The sequence below is a fragment of the Dama dama genome, chromosome 24, assembly GCF_033118175.1.
Source record: "Dama dama isolate Ldn47 chromosome 24, ASM3311817v1, whole genome shotgun sequence".
Taxonomy (NCBI): Eukaryota; Metazoa; Chordata; class Mammalia; order Artiodactyla; family Cervidae; genus Dama; species Dama dama.
The window spans coordinates 6,791,921-6,809,248 of NC_083704.1; the positions used below are offsets into that span (position 1 = coordinate 6,791,921).

Below are 17,328 nucleotides of genomic sequence, written 5' to 3' on the forward strand. Positions count from 1 at the left end.
TTGGAGTAGGAAATGGCAACCCACTCCAATATTCTTGCCTGCACAGAAGAGTATGGTGGGCTACAGTCCATGGGGTCGCAGAGTTAGACACAACAGAGCAAACACACAGACACACATTTTATATATGGCTGATCTTTACTAGATGTTTGGCTTTACAAATGAGATTATTCCTTTTTTAATTTTCCTATTTCTTATTGTAAGCTTTTCTGCTTAGGGAAATCTCTTTAACATATCTTATAAGGCTGGTTTCATGGTGACAAATTCTTTCAGCTTTGCTGTTTTGTAAAACTTTTGATCTCTCAATCAAATCTGAATGAGAGACTTGCTGAATAGAATATTCTTGATTTCAGATGCTTTCATGACTTAAAATTTATTGTGCCACTCCCTTCTAGTGTCCAGTTTCTGCTGAAAAATGAACTGATGATCTTATGGGAGTTTCTTTGTATGTAACTCATTACTTTGCCCTCACTTCTTTTAATATTCTTTATCTTAATTTTTGCCATTTAAATTACAATGCTTGTTGGTGTGATCCTCTTTGAGTTGATCTTGTTGAGATTCTATATGATTCCTGGACCTAGAGTGTGTGTTTTCTTTTTCAGGTTAGAAAAGTTTTCACCTGTTACATCTGCAAATGTGTTCTCTGTTCCTTTCTCTCTTATTCTCCTTCTGGGACCCCATAATGTGAATGTTAGTACACTTGATATTGTCCCACCAATCTCTTAAACTGTTCTCATTTTTAAAAAGTTATTTTCTGTTCAGCTTAGTGGAGTGACATCCACTAACTCCATCTTCAGTTCACTGATTCATTCCTTTGTATGATCTATTCTGTTATTGACTCCTTCTTGTGAATTTTTAATTTCAGTTATTGTATTCATCATCTCTGGTTCTCTTTGTTAGAAACTTCTAACTTCTCACTATGTTATTCCTTTTTCTCCCACATTCTTTGAGCATCTTTATGATCATTACACTTAATTATATACACAGTAGAATGCTTATCTCTACTCACTTATCTCTTTTTCTTGGATTTTAGTTTGTTCTTTTGTTTGAAGCACATTCCTGTGTCACCTCATTTTGCCAATTCTGTTTTTATTTCTATGCATTTGGTAGGGTGGCTGTTTCCTGATCCTGGAGAAGTGGCCTTGTGTGGGAGACATCCTGTGAGGTCCAGCCGCACCCTCTAGTCACCAGAGCTGTCTTCTCCAGGCGAGCCCTCTGTGTGTGCCCCGTGGGCCCTTCTGCCGTGGCCGGCTGGCTACTGTGGACATGCTGGTTGATGTGGCGAGTCTCCAGCCCTGTTGGTTGCCGGGTCCGGCTTAGTATGGAGTTTGTTGACTGCTGGTGGGTGGGGGCGGGTCCTGTCACAGCTGGTTGCATGGTCTGAGGAGTCCCAGTTCTGGCACCCACCTGCTGGTGGGTGGCACCACAGCCTGGGTCGGGGGGAGTCCTCAGATAGTGTCAGAATGCTGGTGGATGGAGCTGTGTCTGAGGGTAGCTTTCTGTGGGGCTGGGAGGCCTGGGGCTAGTGTCAGCCTGCTGCTATGTGGGATCACGGCCTAAGGGGCCACAGAACTGGTGTTGGCTTGCGGCTGGTAGGTCCAGATCCAGGAGTAGCTGTTTGTGTGGCCCCGTGGGTCCTGGAACTAGTGTCAGCCCGACTGTGAGTGGGGGTGGGTCCTGAGCCCTGTGGTGGGTGGGCGAGGGTCTCAGTGCTGCAGGGGACTTAGCACTTTCTACGGCAGCCAGTCTGCTGATGGGTGAAACTGTGTCACTATCTGGCTAGTTGCTTGGGCTGGGGCGTCCCACGACTAGCACTGACAGGTTGGTGAACTGGGCTGGGTCCTGTTTTGAATAAACTAGAGGGAGGATAGAAAAATGATACTTGCCAGTGTTCTTATGGTAGGATGAATTCCCAATAATGACTCTCACCATCATCTGTGTACCCAAGGTGAGTTCCAGTTGCTTCCTACCTCTCTGGGAGGCCTTTAAATGTCAGCAAGTGAGTCTGAGCTGAGATCTTTTCAAATTACCGTTTTTGTCCTGGGTCCTGAAGCATGTGAGAATTTGTGTGCCCTTTAAGAGTGGAATCTATTTTTGATATCACATTTTACATCTTTTAATTTTGTATATCCCTTAACTACTTATTGTAGTTATAGTTGATTTCACTACTTTTGTCTTTTAAGCTCCATGCTGGCTTTTTAAGTGGCTGGTCTACTGCCTTTACCATGTACTTGCCTTTACCAGTGAGATCTTTTTTTTTCCCATATGCTTTGTAATTCCTAGTTGTGGCCTTTTCTCGTCTGCATAAAGAAGACTAATACTTCTTGTAAGGTCACATTATTAATGCTGAACTCCTTTAGTTTTTCTTCTCTGGGAAACTGTCTCTCTTTCAAATCTGAATAATTTTGCTAGATAGAATATTCAGCTTTTTAAATATCTTACCACGCCCCCTGGCCTATAATTCTCCCTTTATTCTTCCCCTTTCTGCTGAAAAATCAGTTGATAGTCTTATGGGAGTTCCTTTGTCTTAGCTGTTTTTTCTTGATGCTTTTAAGACTGTTTATGACATATGCCATTCAAATCATAATACATCTTGGTATGGATCTCTCTGTGCACATCTTGTTTGGAACCCTCTGTGCTTCCTGCACCTGGATGTCTGTTTCATTCCCCCGGTTAGGAAGAATTTTAGTGATTATCCCTTCAAATAAATTCTCTCTGGAGAAACAGACATAGAGAACAGACCTATGAACATGGGGGGAGGGGAGGAGGCAGTTGTATGGAGAGAGTAACATGGAAACTTACAATACCATATGTAAAATAGACAGGCAATGGGAATTTGCCATATGACTCAGGGAATTCAAACAGGGACTCTGACAATCTTGAAGTGTGGAATGGGGAGGGAGGTTCAGGAGGGAGGGGACAGGGGTGTACCTATGTATGATTCTTGTTAATGTATGACAGAAAACCACAATCCTTCAATTAAATAAAGTGGCAAAAATTTTCTTTCTATCTCTTTCTCTGTTTGTCTGAGACTACGATGATCCAAATGTTAGTACACTTGATGTTGTCCTAGAAGTACCTTAAACTCTTCTCATTTTAGAAAATTATTTCTTCTTTTTGCTGTTCTGATTGGGCAATTTCCTATTCTATCTTTCAGATTTCTTTTCCATTCTTCTGTATCATCTGTTGAATGCCTCTAGGATTTTAAAATTTCAGCTATTCTTTAACTTGGTTAGTTCCTTCTTATATTTTCTAAGATTTTGTTGAAGTTCCGAGTTCCTCCATTCTTCTCCCAAGTTCAATAACTATTTCTCTGAACACTTTTTCAGGCAAATTACTTATCTCTGTTTCATTAGGGGTTTTTCCTGCATTTTTGTTGTTGTTCTTTCATCTGAAACATGTTCATCTCTCTTCTTTGACATTTGGTTTTTATTTGAGTTAGGCAAAATAGCCACTTTTCCTGGTCTTGTGTGAGATCATCCTTGTGTAGACTGCTTTCACCTGGGGGCTTCGACAGGTTTGGCTGGGGCTGGAGTGGGTGCAGGCTGAGAGAGATGGAGCTGGAGGGGTAAAAGACCAGCTCAGTCCACAGGGTGAACTGCTCCTGAGGCTGAAACGGCAGGCTGGTGTGGGCTGAAGTGGGCGAGAGCTGTGGGCAGCCCTAAGGCAGCATAACCCCCGAGGGTATGGATAGAGCTGGAGTGGGTCCGGGACAATGAGACTCTCAAGGGCCTCAAAATGGCACTCACCAATGCCAACATACAGAGATAGCTCCATCAGGTTCCTGCCCATTTGGCAGAACCTCTAGTGTTAGCAAATGGATTTCTTGTCAGATAGTGTAGGTACCTTTTAAACCACTGTTTTTTCAAATATCCAAAAGCAGGGGTATGTGCAGCCTGGTGCCTCAGCAATATGCCTCTTTACCACAGATCATTGCACTGAGTGTGGGATTCCTATCTCCATCTTTCACCTCTGATTCTGTGTGGTCCTTTTATGTGTAGTAGTTGTTCATTCTGCCCTCAGGTAGTCTTCAGGAGAAACTGCTCTGTATGTAGGTGTAGATTAGTGTGTCTGTAGCAGGAGATGAACTCAAAGTATTCCTATGCCATCATCTTAGACTCCTCTGACTATAAAAAAAAAAAAAAATTATTGGCTAGTTGGAACATGTTTTCAACACTGTGTTATCTAAGCAAATGGGAGTGACACTATTCCAGAATGTATTTACTGAAGTGTTTAACAAGACTTGTTATAAAATTGTTTCTTAAAAGCTATTTAAAGGAGATCAGTACTGGGTGTTCATTGGAAGGACTGATGTTGAAGCTGAAACTCCAATATTGACTTTGGCCACCTCATGCAAAGAGTTGACTCATTAGAAAAGACCCTAATGCTGGAAAGGATTGGGGGCAGGAGGAGAAGGGGACAACAGAGGATGAGATGGCTGGATGGTGTCACCGACTCGATGGACATGGGTTTGAGTAGACTCCAGGAATTGGTGATGGACAGGGAGGCCTGGCGTGCTGCAATTCATGGCGTCGCAAATAGTCGGACATGACTGAGCGACTGAACTGAACTGAAAAGCTATTTGCAACAGGTGTTCAATAGAGTGTTCTTTCAGCTGAGCAGGGAATAGCCAGGAGAGGACAAGAAGGGAAAGAAAGGGTAATATGCAAGTTAGAAAGTGGAGTGATTCTTGGGACCGAAGTTTGCTTATTCTATGAAAACATTTAAGTTCTACTTTCTAAGCAAACTTTAATTGTACAATATGGTGTTATCAACTATAATCATCAGGTTTTTACATTAGATCCTCAGACCATACTCAGTTTATAGCTCAAAGTTTATACTATTTTACCAACCTCTCCCTAATTCCCCACGCTCTGGCAACCACTTTCTCTCTGTTTCTGTATAAGTTTGATGTTGTTGTTGAAGTTCCCCATATAAGTGATACCATTCAGCACTGGTCTTTCTCTTACTTATTTTGTTTAGCATAATATGCTCAATGTCCATCCACATTGTTGCAAGTGGCAAGGTTTTTTTTTCTTTCTCATGGCTGAATTTTACGCACACACTCACACATCATACACCTTCTTTATTCATTCATCCATTGAACACATTTGGTTATATACCCAGAAGTATGCTTGCTGGATCCTAAGGTGTGGAGAATCTATACATCCTCACTGACACTTGTTATCCCTTCTCTTTGTGATGACAACCATTCTAACATGTGTGAGGTGATAACAGTAATTTTGACATGCATTTCCGTGATGATTAGTGCTGTTAAGCATCTTTTCATGTACCGATTGGGCATTTGTATGTCTTCTCTAGAAAAATGTTAATTCACTTCCTCTCTTTTTAATCAGATTGTTTGGGTTTTGCTATTGAGTGTATGAATTCTTTACATATTTTGGATTTTAATCCTTTATGAGACACATGATTTTCAAATATTTTCTCTCCATTTCATAGACTAACTTTTCTTTTGTTGAATGTTTTCTTGACTGTGTAGAAGTTTCTTCGTTTGAGGTAGCCTCACTTGTTTTTTATTTTTTTCCTTTGCTTTTGATATTCAAAAAATTATTGCTAAGATCAATATCAAGGAGCTTTCCCTCTGTGCTTTCTTCTAGGAGTTTTATGGTTTCAGGTCTTATGTTCGAGTCTAATCTATCTTGAATTTATTTTTGTAAAAATTTCCCCAGAAAACTGGAGAAACTGAAGCATCTACCAGGACTTCCTTCTCAACAGTTAGGACTGAGGAATAGGCTTCCAGATAAACTTGACTACAACATCTTACTACTTCTAGACCCTTAACTGTAATATCCTTGACATCTTCTTGACCAAAGTCAATTAGTTCTGACTTCAGGTCCAAGATAGCAACATAGGAGGCTCCTAAACTCAATTCCTCCTCTGGGTACACTAAATCCATAGCTACACAAGAAGCTGTTCCCTCTAAAAGAAATCTTGAATGTAGCTGAGCAATGCCCACATCTCAGCTGAATAAGAAAATACTCACAGTGAAACTGCTCACCTGTCTCCCTAAGGAGTTTGTGAATACATCTAGCTCCCTAGTTTTGACAGCTGCCATCCAAAGGACACACTCTTTGATCACCTGTCTCTGGTGGCCAGTGAGGGGCCCCAGGTCTGTTTGCCGGGCCCCACAGGTCTGTTAAAAAAACAAACAAACAGATTTTAACCCACTATCCTCCCAAGGTTTACAGAGGACACAGACAAAAATTCTATCTTGCTGTCCTTCCTTGCAAGAGGCTTATTTACCTATTTTAAAATCTTCTGCCTGAGGGTCAGGCTTCTAATTTAGGATACATCCAGGGTGATACTTACCTCTGAAACACTGACAAGTCTTGGCACACCCCCCCACTACTGGGAGCTACTAAAAACAAAGAAGATATCTTGGACTATCACAAAGGTTTGAAAGACAACCAAGAGCTCAGCGCAGGCTACGTGATAAGGTTCATCTCCTTCATGAGACCACTCTATTAATATCAAGACTGAGAGAGGTGACTATTTCATCTAATGCACAGAAACCAACATAAGTAGTGAAGAAAAATGAAGAAGTACAGGTGTCAACTACAAACTGGTACTTGCCATGGGCCTTTGTCATTTACCTCTGCAAGGATTAAATTATAGGTGTTGCTGCGGCTGCTAACCTTAACCGCCCTGAAGAGAATTTAGGGTGGCGATCAGGAAGGAGGCACTCTGTGCTCTGGAAAAACTGGCAGGACAGGTCTTTAGATAGATGTTTTCAGGAGCAGATTTTACAAGCCCAATTCTTGCACCTCCTCATATCTAGAAAAGCACTAAATTCCTTCATGGTGACATCTGCTCCTTGTGACTTACAGAAATATTCCACAAAAATATGTGCCTGACTGTAAGAACTCCCTTTCACCAAAATCATGTATATGTTGACCTTGCCCCCTTAACTCTTGGGAGCAGTTTCTCAGAGCTATCTGAAATGCTCTCTGCCAGGCTGCAGTCCTCATTTTCCCCAAATAAAACTTGACTCACTTTGTGCAATTTTTTTTTAAGTCAGCAGAAGAATATGCCCACTCTCCTAAAAATAAGATATAACTCTAGAAGCAGATCTAAATGAAATGGTCATAAGTGATTTACCTGATAAACAGTTCAAAATAATAGTCATAAAGATGCTCAGTGAGCTCAGAACAATGCATAAACTAAGAAAGAATTTCAACAAAGAGACAGAAAACATAAGTAAGTATGGAACAGAAATCACAAATCTGAAGAATATAATAACTGAACTGAAAAGTTCAATAGAGAGATTCAACATCAGACTAAACAGGAAAAAAAAAAAAAAAAGATTAGCTAACTCAAATACAGGGAAGTGGGATTTGTCCAATCAAAAAAGAAGAAAAATAATGAAAACAAGTGAAGACAGTTTAAGGGACTTAGGGGACAGAATCAAGTGGGTCAACATATGCATCATAAGAGTCCCAGAAAGTGAAGAAAGAAAGCGACAAAAAGCTTATTCAAAGAAATAATGGCCAAAAACTTCCTTAAGCTGGGGAAACAAACAGACATCCAGATCCAGGAAGCACATAAAATTCCAAATAAGATGAATCCAAAATGACTCACACTGACTCATTATAATTAAATTGTCAAAAATTAAAGATAAGGAGAAAATGTTAAAAGCAGCAAAAGGGAAAAAAAGACTTGTGATACAAGGAAATCCCCCAGCAGAGTTTTCATCAGAAACTATTGCTGGGAAAAATAAAACCTGCCAGTCAAGAATACTTGGCAAAGCTATCCTTCAGAATTGAAGGAGACATACAGAATTTTCTAGATATGCAAAAGCAGAAAGAGTTCATTACCATTATACCAGCCTTACAAAAACTATTAAAGGAACTTCAAGCTGAAACAAAAGGACATTAATTAGTAACAAAAATCTAAAAATATAAATCTCACTGGTAAAGTTAAATATATAGTTAAATTCAGAATAATGTTGTAATGGTTATGAATAACCACTGTAGTTAAAAATCTACAAATCACTTTTAAGTCGAATAAAAGTAAGAAGGCAAAAGTATTTAAAATAAGCAAACAGTAATTTGTTAACTGATACTAAATGCCAATAAATTGTAACATTAAAGACATAAAACATTGAGGGGGGGGGTATGAAAATGTACAGCTTGGTCCAGAGGATCAGTATTGCTGAGTAGGATGTACAGCTCACCTCCCCGCCACAAACACATCAAAAATACATCAACAGAGTGAACAACTCTCACAGAAATTTACTAGAAACTGGTAGATCTCTTATACTACCAAACTTGCAAGGAAAATATCCATGTTCGTGGGCAGAAGTGGGAGAAGAAAAGGCATCAGAATGGGACTGGTACCCTGGGAAGAATCTGTGAAGAAGGGAAGGTCCATACTAGCAGACTCTCACCTGGAAACTCTCCCTTTGCCTGTTCAGAGGGCTGCTGGGACAGATAGAGAGGCTGGAGGAGCCTGGATTCTGCTTGCAAAGTACTCATGCTGACTTGCTTGCATGGAGAGAAACAGGTGATAGCAGCTGCCACCTCACTGCAATTCTGTCTGAAACATGTCAAGAGAGGATGCTAGTACTTACAGTGTCTAAACATTAAATCCTGGGTGGTTGATCCCCGGGAGAGAACGCGGTATAGTTGTGTCGAGAGAGCCCAGAGTGTCTGAGGTGGTCCAAGCTGAATTGAGGAGTTCATTAGCAAGGGCATGGCTGGGGTGGGTCTGGCTTTGAGCCCAGTGACAGCATCTGCACTGTGATAATGGGTCCAGTTGTGATGGGTCTTCTGCAGCACATACCTGGTGGTACCACAGAAATGCAAATCTCCATGGACAGGCCCTGGAGAGGACTACACAGTAGTTTGCTTCCTTGTGGAAGCACTCCAGCTCCACCAACCCTGCACTGCAGCCTGGAGCCAGATATGGGGCAGAGAAGTCCTGGGGAAGGTCTGCCACAGAGTCAGCCCAGGTTGGTCCCAGGTGGATGCAAAATCTCAATTCTTAACTCCTCGGTACTCAGCACCAGCCCATTCCACACTACAGCCTAACACTAGATCCAGGATGAACGCAACAGAGAAAGGATATTTACCTCGAGCTGCTTTGGGCAGAACTGCAGACGCTCACACAGGTTGCGCATAAGTTCACTTGTGGCCATATGGGCTTCATGTGCTTTAGCAGTCACCTCCTTTGGGACACATGTACTCAAGGGCAACAAAGCCTTACCAAACCCAACCTTCAGGGCTCCTACGGCAACAACTGCAGAGTAGAACCTACCCCCCAGCAGGGCTGTGGCAGCCACTGAGCAAAGAAGAGCCCTGCCCACATCCAGCACAGGTCTGGACTTCACAACAGCAACCACACTCTTATCAAGGGGATAACAGCCAGCACACTCTAAGGAAAGACAAGGCTCGCAGCATGCCAAAAACAGTCCTTACACCAAAAGCACTGGCTCACACAATCTGCATAGTGATGCTCCCACATAAGCAAACCCCTTTAAGACCACAGTAGATAACTGTTTCTCCTGAATTCATAGAGACCAAGAAAGTTAAGTAAAATAAGAAAAGAAAAAGAACTACTCCCAATGAAAAGAACAGGATAAATCCTCTGAAAGAACAAACGATAAAACAGACCTCACTAGTCTATGAAACCCCAAATATTAAAAAAGGTATTAGAAATGCTAAAGGAATTAACAAAGGTTACCCATAGAAATGCAGAACACATAGCAAGGAACTAGAAATTATAAATAGAAATGTATAACAGGGAACAAGGAACTAGACATTATAAAGATACACCAATCAAAATTAGACAAGTCAACTGCCAAGGTAAAAACCAACCTTGAAGCAACCAACAGCAGACTTAAGTAAGAAATAAGTAATCTGGAAGATAGAATATTGGAAGTCGCCCACAGAACAGTGGAGGGAAAGACAAACTTAAAAAGTGAAAGCAACATGAGGTCCGTGGGATAATTAAAAGCTTGCCAAAGATTGAGGGCAGGAGGAGAAGGGGACGACAGAGGATGAGATGGCTGGATGGCATCACCGACTCAATGGACGTGAGTCTGGGTAAACTCCAGGAGTTGGTGATGGACGGGGAGGCCTGGTGTGCCTCCCTGGTGTGGTTCATGGGGTCACAAAGAGATGGACACGACTGAGCGAATAAACTGAACTGAACTGAAACTACATCTAATCAAGGTTCCAGGACGATGAGAAGAGAGAAGGGGATCAAAAATATATTTAATGAAATTATGGCTGAAAATATCCCAAACTTAAAAAAAGAACACAAATACTCAGGCACAGGAAGCACAAGAGGTCCCAAACAAGATGAACCCAAACAGACCCTCACCAACATATATCAGAAGTGGCAAATTTTACAGAAAAGGGATTTTAAAGGAAGCAACAAAAAGATCTTAATTACAAAGGAACCCCCATAAGGCTATCAGCTGATTTCTCTGCAGAAGCTCTGCAGGGCAGAGGGAGTGGCATATATTCAAAATTTGAAAGAGAAAAACCTGAAACCTAGTATATTCTACCAAGCAGATTATCATTAAGAATAGAAGGAGAAATAAACAATTCCTCAGACAAGCAAAAATGAAAAGAATTTAGCAATATAAAACCTACCCTAAAAGAAAACTTAAAGGATCTTCTCTAAACAGAAAAGAAACAAGAGTCTATGGAAAGGGAAAAATCACAATAGAACAAGCAAATATAGAAAAGGATTGAAGATCACTTAAATAAACCAGCACATAGATTAAAAAACAACCAAAAAATTTTGTAAAAGTGATTATAGCTATTAACAGCAAAAGGATAAACATGAAGATGTAAAATAGGGCATCAAAATCACAAAATGTGCAGGAGGAAAGTAAAAAAAAAAACTGATCTTTTAGAATGTGTTTGAACTTACATGACTATCAGTTTAAAATAAGTAGGTGTGGCTATTGGTCGACATACTAGAAAACCATGGTAACTAAAAACCAAAAAAATAATAGATTTATAGAAGCCAAAAGTCAAGGAATTCAAGCATAATACAAAAAGAAACCATCAAACCAGAAAGGACCAAAAAAAAAAAAAAAAAGTAATGAACAAAATCAACTGAGAAATGAGACTTAAAATTACAATAAGTACATATCAGTAATTACTTTAAATGTTTGAGTAATTGAGATACTATTTGATTGAATCTCAATCAAAAAATTTTGAAATAATTAAGATACTTATATGGTTTTTATCTTTCAATTAGTTAACATAGTGTATTACATTGATTGATTTGCAAATATTGAAGAATCCTTGAATCCCTGGAATAAAGCCCACTTGGTCATGATGTATGATCTTTTTTAATATGTTGTTGGATTCTGTTTGCTAGAATTTTGTTGAGGATTTTTGCATCTATGTTCATCAGTGATATTGACCTGTGGTTTTCTTTTTTTGGTGGCATCTTTGTCTGGTTTTGGTATTAGGGTTATGGTGGCCTCATAGAATGAGTTTGGGAGTTTACCTTCCTCTGCAATTTTCTGGAAGAGTTTGAGCAGGATAGGTGTTAGCTCTTCTCTAAACTGATAGAATTCACCTGTGAAGCCATCTGGTCCCAGGCTTTTGTTTGTTGGAAGATTTTTTATTCCAGTTTCCAATTCCGTGCTTGTAATGGATCTATTAAGATTTTCTATTTCTTCCTGGTTCAGTTTTGGAAGGTTACACTTTTCTAAGAATTTGTCCATTTCTTCCAAGTTGTCCATTTTATTGGCATATATTTGCTGATAGTAGTCTCTTATGATCCTTTGTATTTCTGTGTTGTTTGTTGTGATTTCTCCATTTTCATTTCTAATTTTATTGATTTGATTCTTATCCCTTTTATTCTTGATGAGTCTGACTAATAGTTTGTCTACTTTATTTACCTTCTCAAAGAACAAGTTTTTAGTTTTTATTGATTTTTGCTATCATTTCCTTCATTTCTTTTTATTTCTCCTCTGACTTCTTTCCTTCTACTAACATTGGGGTTCTTCTTTCTGTCTTTTTCTAGTTGCTTCAGGTGTAAAGTTAGGTTATTTATTTGCTGTTTCTCTTGTTTCTTGAAGTAAGTTTGTATTGCTATGAACCTTCCTCCTAGCACTGCTTTTACTGAATCCCATAGGTTTTGGGTTGTCATGTTTTCATTTTCATTTGTTTCTATGCATATTTTGATTTCCTTTTTGACCTCTTCCATGATCTGTTGGTTATTCAGAAGCCTGTTGTTTAGCCTCCATATGTTTGAATTTTTAATAGTTTTCCTGTAGTCGACATCTAATCTTACCGCATTGTGATCAGAAAAGATGCTTGAAATGTTTTTTTGTTTGTTTGTTTGTTTAATTTGCCAAGGCTAGATTTATGGCCCAGGATGTGATCTATCCTGGAGAAGCTTCTGTGTGCACTTGAGAAAAAGGTGAAATTATTTGTTTTGGGGTGAAATGCCCTATAGAGATCAATTAGGTCTAACTGGTCCATTGTATCATTTAAAGCTTGTGTTTCCTTGCTAATTTTCTGTCTGGTTGATCTATTCCTAGGTGTGAGTGGAGTATTAAAGTCTCCCACTATTATTGTGTTACTGTTAATTTCCCCTTTCATACTTGTTAGCAATTGCCCTACATATTGTGGTGCTCCTATTTTGGGTGCATATATAATTGTTATATTTTCTTCTTGGATTGATCCTTTGATCATTATTTAGTGTCCTTCTTTGTCTCTTTTCTCCATCTTTATTTCAAAATCTACTTTATTTGATATGAGTATTGCTATTCCTGCTTTCTTTTGGTCTCCATTTGCATGAAATATCTTTTTCCAGCCCTTCACTTTCCATCTGTATGTGTCCCTTGGTTTGAGGTGAGCCTCTTATAGATAGCATATATAGAAATCTTGTTTTTGTATCCATTTGGCCTGTCTTTGTCTTTTGGTTGGGGCCTTTAACACATTTACATTTAAGATAATTATTGATAAGTATGTTCCCATTACCATTTACTTTGTTTTGGGTTCAATTTTATAAACCTTTTCTGTGTTTCCTGTCTAGAGAAGATCCTTTAGCATTTGTTGACGTGTTGGTTTGATGGTGGTGAATTCTCTCAGCTTTTGGTTGTCTGTAAAGCTTTTGATTTCTCCTTCATATTTGAATGATATCCTTGCTGGGTAGAGTAATCTTGGTTGTAGGTTTTTCTCTTTCATCACTTTAAGTATGTCCTTCCATTCCCTTTTGGCCTGAAGAGTTTCTATTGAAACATCAGCTGTTATCCTTATGGGGATTCCCTTGTGTGTTATTTGTTGCTTTTCTCTTGCTGCTTTTAATATTTGCTCTTTGTGTTTGATCTTCGTTAGTTTGATTAGTATGTGTCTTGGGGTATTTCTCCTTTGCTTTATCCCATTTGGGACGCTCTGGGTTTCTTGGACTTGGGTGACTATTTCCTTCCCCATTTTAGAGAAGTTTTCAACTATTATCCCAAGTATTTTCTCATGCCCTGTTTTTTGTCTTCTTCTTCTGGGACACCTATGATTCAAATGTTGGGGGCATTTTAACATTGTCCCAAAGGTCTCTGAGATTGTCCTCATTTAATTTTCTTTTTTCCTCTCTGCTTCATTTATTTATAATAAATGAAGTGTCTTCCACTTCACTATCCTCTCTTCTGCCTCAGTTATTCTACTGTTGGTTCCCTCCAGAGTGCTTTTGATCTCAGTTATTGCATTATTCATTATTGATTGCTTCTTCATTATTTATTCTAGACCCTTGTTCAACATTTCTTGCATCCTCTCAAGTGTCTCTAGTCTAGTCTCTAGACTATTTATCTATAAATAAATAGTCTCTATAGTCTATTTATCTGTAATTCCATTTTGTGTTCAAGATTTTGGATCATCTTTACTATCATTATTCTGAAATTTTTTCAGGTAGACTCCCCATCTCCTCCTCTTTGGTTTGGTTTGGTGGGTATTTATCATGTTCCTTTTCCTGCTGAATATTTCTCTGCTTTACATTGTCCTTAGATTGCTGTGTTTGGGGTACCCTTTGTGTAGGCTGGAAGTTTGTGGCTCCTCTTTATTGTGGACTCTGCTCCCTGTGGGTGGGGTTGGACTAGTGGGTTGTCAAGGTTTCCTGGTTGGGGGAACTTATATGTGTGCTGGTGGGTGCAGCTGGATCTCTTCTCTCTGGAGTGCAATGAATTGTCCAGTTGTGAGTTTTGGGGTGTCTATGGGTTTGGCATGGCTTTGGGCAGCATTTTAATGCTCAGGGTTGTGTTCCTATTTTGCTGGAGAACTAACATGTTATATCTTGTGCTGGAACTTGTTGGCTCTTTGGTGGATTTTGATTTCAGTGTAGGTATGGAAACTTTCGGGTGAGCTCTTGTCTATTAATGTTCCCTGGAGTCAGGAGTTCTCTGATGTTCTCAAGTTTTGCAGTTAAGCCTCCTGCTTCTGGCTTTCAGTCCGTCTCTTACTGTAGACTCAAGATTTCCCCATCCATGTGGCACAGATGATAAAACATCTAGGTTAATGATGAAACAATTCTCCACAGCAAGGAACGCCCAGAGAGATTCACAGAGTTACACAGAGAAGAGAAGAGGCAGGAGGGAGATAGAGGTAGCCAGAAGGAAAAGAGGGGGAGCAAAAGGGGAGAGAGCAAGCTAGCCAATAATCACTTCCCTATGTGCTCTCACAGCCCAGAACACCCAGAGTCAGTCTCAGAGTGAAGCAGAGAAGAGGAGGGGAAGGAGAGAGAGAGAGGTGACCTGGAGAAAAGGGGAGAGAGCAAGCTAGCCAGTAATCACTTCCCTATGTGCTCTCACAGCCCAGAACACCCAGAGTCAGTCTCAGAGTGAAGCAGAGAAGAGGAGGGGAAGGAGAGAGAGAGAGGTGACCTGGAGAAAAGGGGAGAGAGCAAGCTAGCCAGTAATCAGTTCCCTAAATGAAAATGAATACTGAAGATTAGATTTTTAAAGGTACAAAATTGACAACAAATAACAAAAAGCAAAGATTAAAAATCTAGAATAGAGGTTAGACTCTCATATGTACAATATAAAAATTATAAAACAAAATCAATCCAAAAAATTAAAGTATATATGTACGTATGAAATTTGCTTTGAAAAATATGGTCTTTTTTTGCAAGGTAATACTAGGTTATAAAAATGGAAATTAAAGAATAAAGAACTTAAAATTTTTTTACAAATTAAAAAGTGATAATAGTAAAAATATATCTAGGAATTTCTCTGGAGCTGTTGTGGGCAGTGTGGGGTCAGTTCAGTGCCAGATAGTTCCTTGCTGCAGCTTGTACTTGTTCTCAAGATCTATAAGCCCCCCTCCAATGCACTGTCAGTATTAACTGCAGGCTTTTAATCTGTTGCATCTGTCACTTCCAGGGAAGTTCCCTCTTCTTTAGTTTGGCTTACTTGTTTGCAAGTGTCTTCAGTGTCTAATTTCTGCCCTGACACAGGAGGTGAAGGTGGCCATTTATTTAGGCTCACGTGTTTAGCTATGTTGTGGGGAGGGAGGGAGACTGCAAACAAATACCGCCAGCATGTGTGGGGAGCGCTTGCAGTGTACGGACCACACGGGGTTTGTCACCGCCCAAGGCAGCGCGTGCTTCCCAGCTCTACACTGCTTAGACTCCAGGTGCTCTGAAAGGGCACTGCCCCGGGTGGGCCCAGTGTTTCGGGTACTTCCCAAGTCTGAGCCACTCAGTTCTCAGGTACCCTGCAAGCACACAGGCCTGGATGGGCTGTGCCTTTTGTGCCCGTCCCAGGTCTGAGCAGCCCAGGTGGCTGGGTGCTTGGGGAGCACACTGCCCAGGGCGGGGCTGTACATCTTCATCACCTCCCCGGTCCTGGCCGCTCAGCTTCCCGGGGTACTGCGAGAACTCTGTCTCAGGTGCACCGTGTCTCCTCTGGGGAGCTGATCTCAGGCTGCGACACTCCTGGCAGATGTCAACTGTCCAGAATCCCAGGAAGACGTGGTCAGCAACTGGGAGCCTGCTCACAGTTTGGTGGGAGATGCCATCTCTGGGGCCGCAACTGCAGCAGCCCCTGGCCTTCCAGCTCTGGCGTCACACACCCGCCTCTCTCCTCCAGAGGGGGAGGGCCTGTACGGCAGCCAGCTTGATCTCCTTTGGTATTCGCTCAATCCTTTGTTCTGAGTGCCCCAGGGGTCACTGTGCTGCATTAGAGCTTTTCCTGGGACAGGTCTTTCTGTTTTTTGGCTCTCTGGCGATCCCACGGTTTGGGTTGCCACCTTGCTATCTCACGTTAGCTCCCTCGGATTGTCCTCAGGGCATTCAGGCCGGGTTCTTACCTTACTGGTAAGATGCAGGATGCAGCCTGCGCCTCCCTGCCCAGCCCCGACTCGCTGGTGGCAGATGCAAGTGTCTGGGCAACTTCTCCACTGGCAGTTGTGGTTAGGCACGTATTCTGTGGGTTTTGTTGTTTTTTTTTTCCTCCCAATTTTGTTGCCCTCTTGAGATTCCAACCCCCGCCCCCCACAGACCTGCCCGTGAGAGGCTTTCCTACTGTGTGGAAACTTCTCCTTCACGACTCCCTCCCCAGCATGGGTCTCCATCCCTAAATCTTTTGTCTCTATTTTTTTCTTTTATATTTTGTCCTACCTCCTTTCAAAGAGAATGGGCTGCCTTTATGGGTGCCTGGTGTCCTCTGCCAGCGTTCACAAGTTGTTTTCTGGAAGTTGCTCAACATTCAAATGATCTTTTGATGACTTTGTGGGAGAGAAAGTGGTCTCCCCATCCTATTCCTCTGCCATCTTCAAATTAACTAATTTTCTAAAAAGGAAAAAAACAACTCAAAAAAAAAAAAAAATACCTCAAGACAAAACACAAAGAAAATACAACCTTACAAAATCTATGGGATGCAGCAAAAGCAGTTTGAAGAGGGTAGTTAATACAGGCCTCCCTTAAGAAACAAGAAAAATCTCAAATAAATAAACCAACCTACCACCTAAAAGAACTTAAAAAAGAACAAAAAAAACAAAACCCAAAGCCAAATGAGAGGAAATAATAAAGATCATCTAGGAAATAAATAAAATAGAGATAAAAACACCAGAAAAGATGAATAAAACCAAGACCTGGTTTTTTGAAAAGACAAATAAAGTTGACAAATCCTTAGCCAGGTTCACGGAGAATAAGAGAGAGGGCACTAAATAAGCAAAATAAGAAATGAACAAGGATAAGTAGGAACTGATACCACAGAAATATGCAAAAAATCATAAGAGAATACTATGAAAATTTATCTGACAACAAATTGCAGAACCTAGGAAAAAACAGACTAGTTTCTAGAAACATACGGCTGCCAAAATTTGAGTCAAGAAGAAACATAATTTGAAC

At 40.6% G+C, this 17,328-nt stretch overlaps 1 protein-coding gene and 1 long non-coding RNA gene across 4 annotated transcripts in view; one reads left to right on the forward strand and one right to left on the reverse strand.

Annotated features, from left to right (window-relative positions):
* The window catches only part of PGAM2 (phosphoglycerate mutase 2), a 118,109-nt gene that overhangs the window by 77,920 nt on the left and 22,861 nt on the right, over positions 1 to 17,328 (forward strand). The gene's annotated exons all lie outside the window — the stretch shown is intronic.
* LOC133045525 (uncharacterized) lies at positions 117 to 11,017 on the reverse strand. The gene is made up of 2 exons (XR_009690270.1): positions 8,588 to 11,017; positions 117 to 6,151 (listed from the first exon to the last, which is right to left on the reverse strand). It is a non-coding gene; the product is annotated as an uncharacterized LOC133045525 (long non-coding RNA).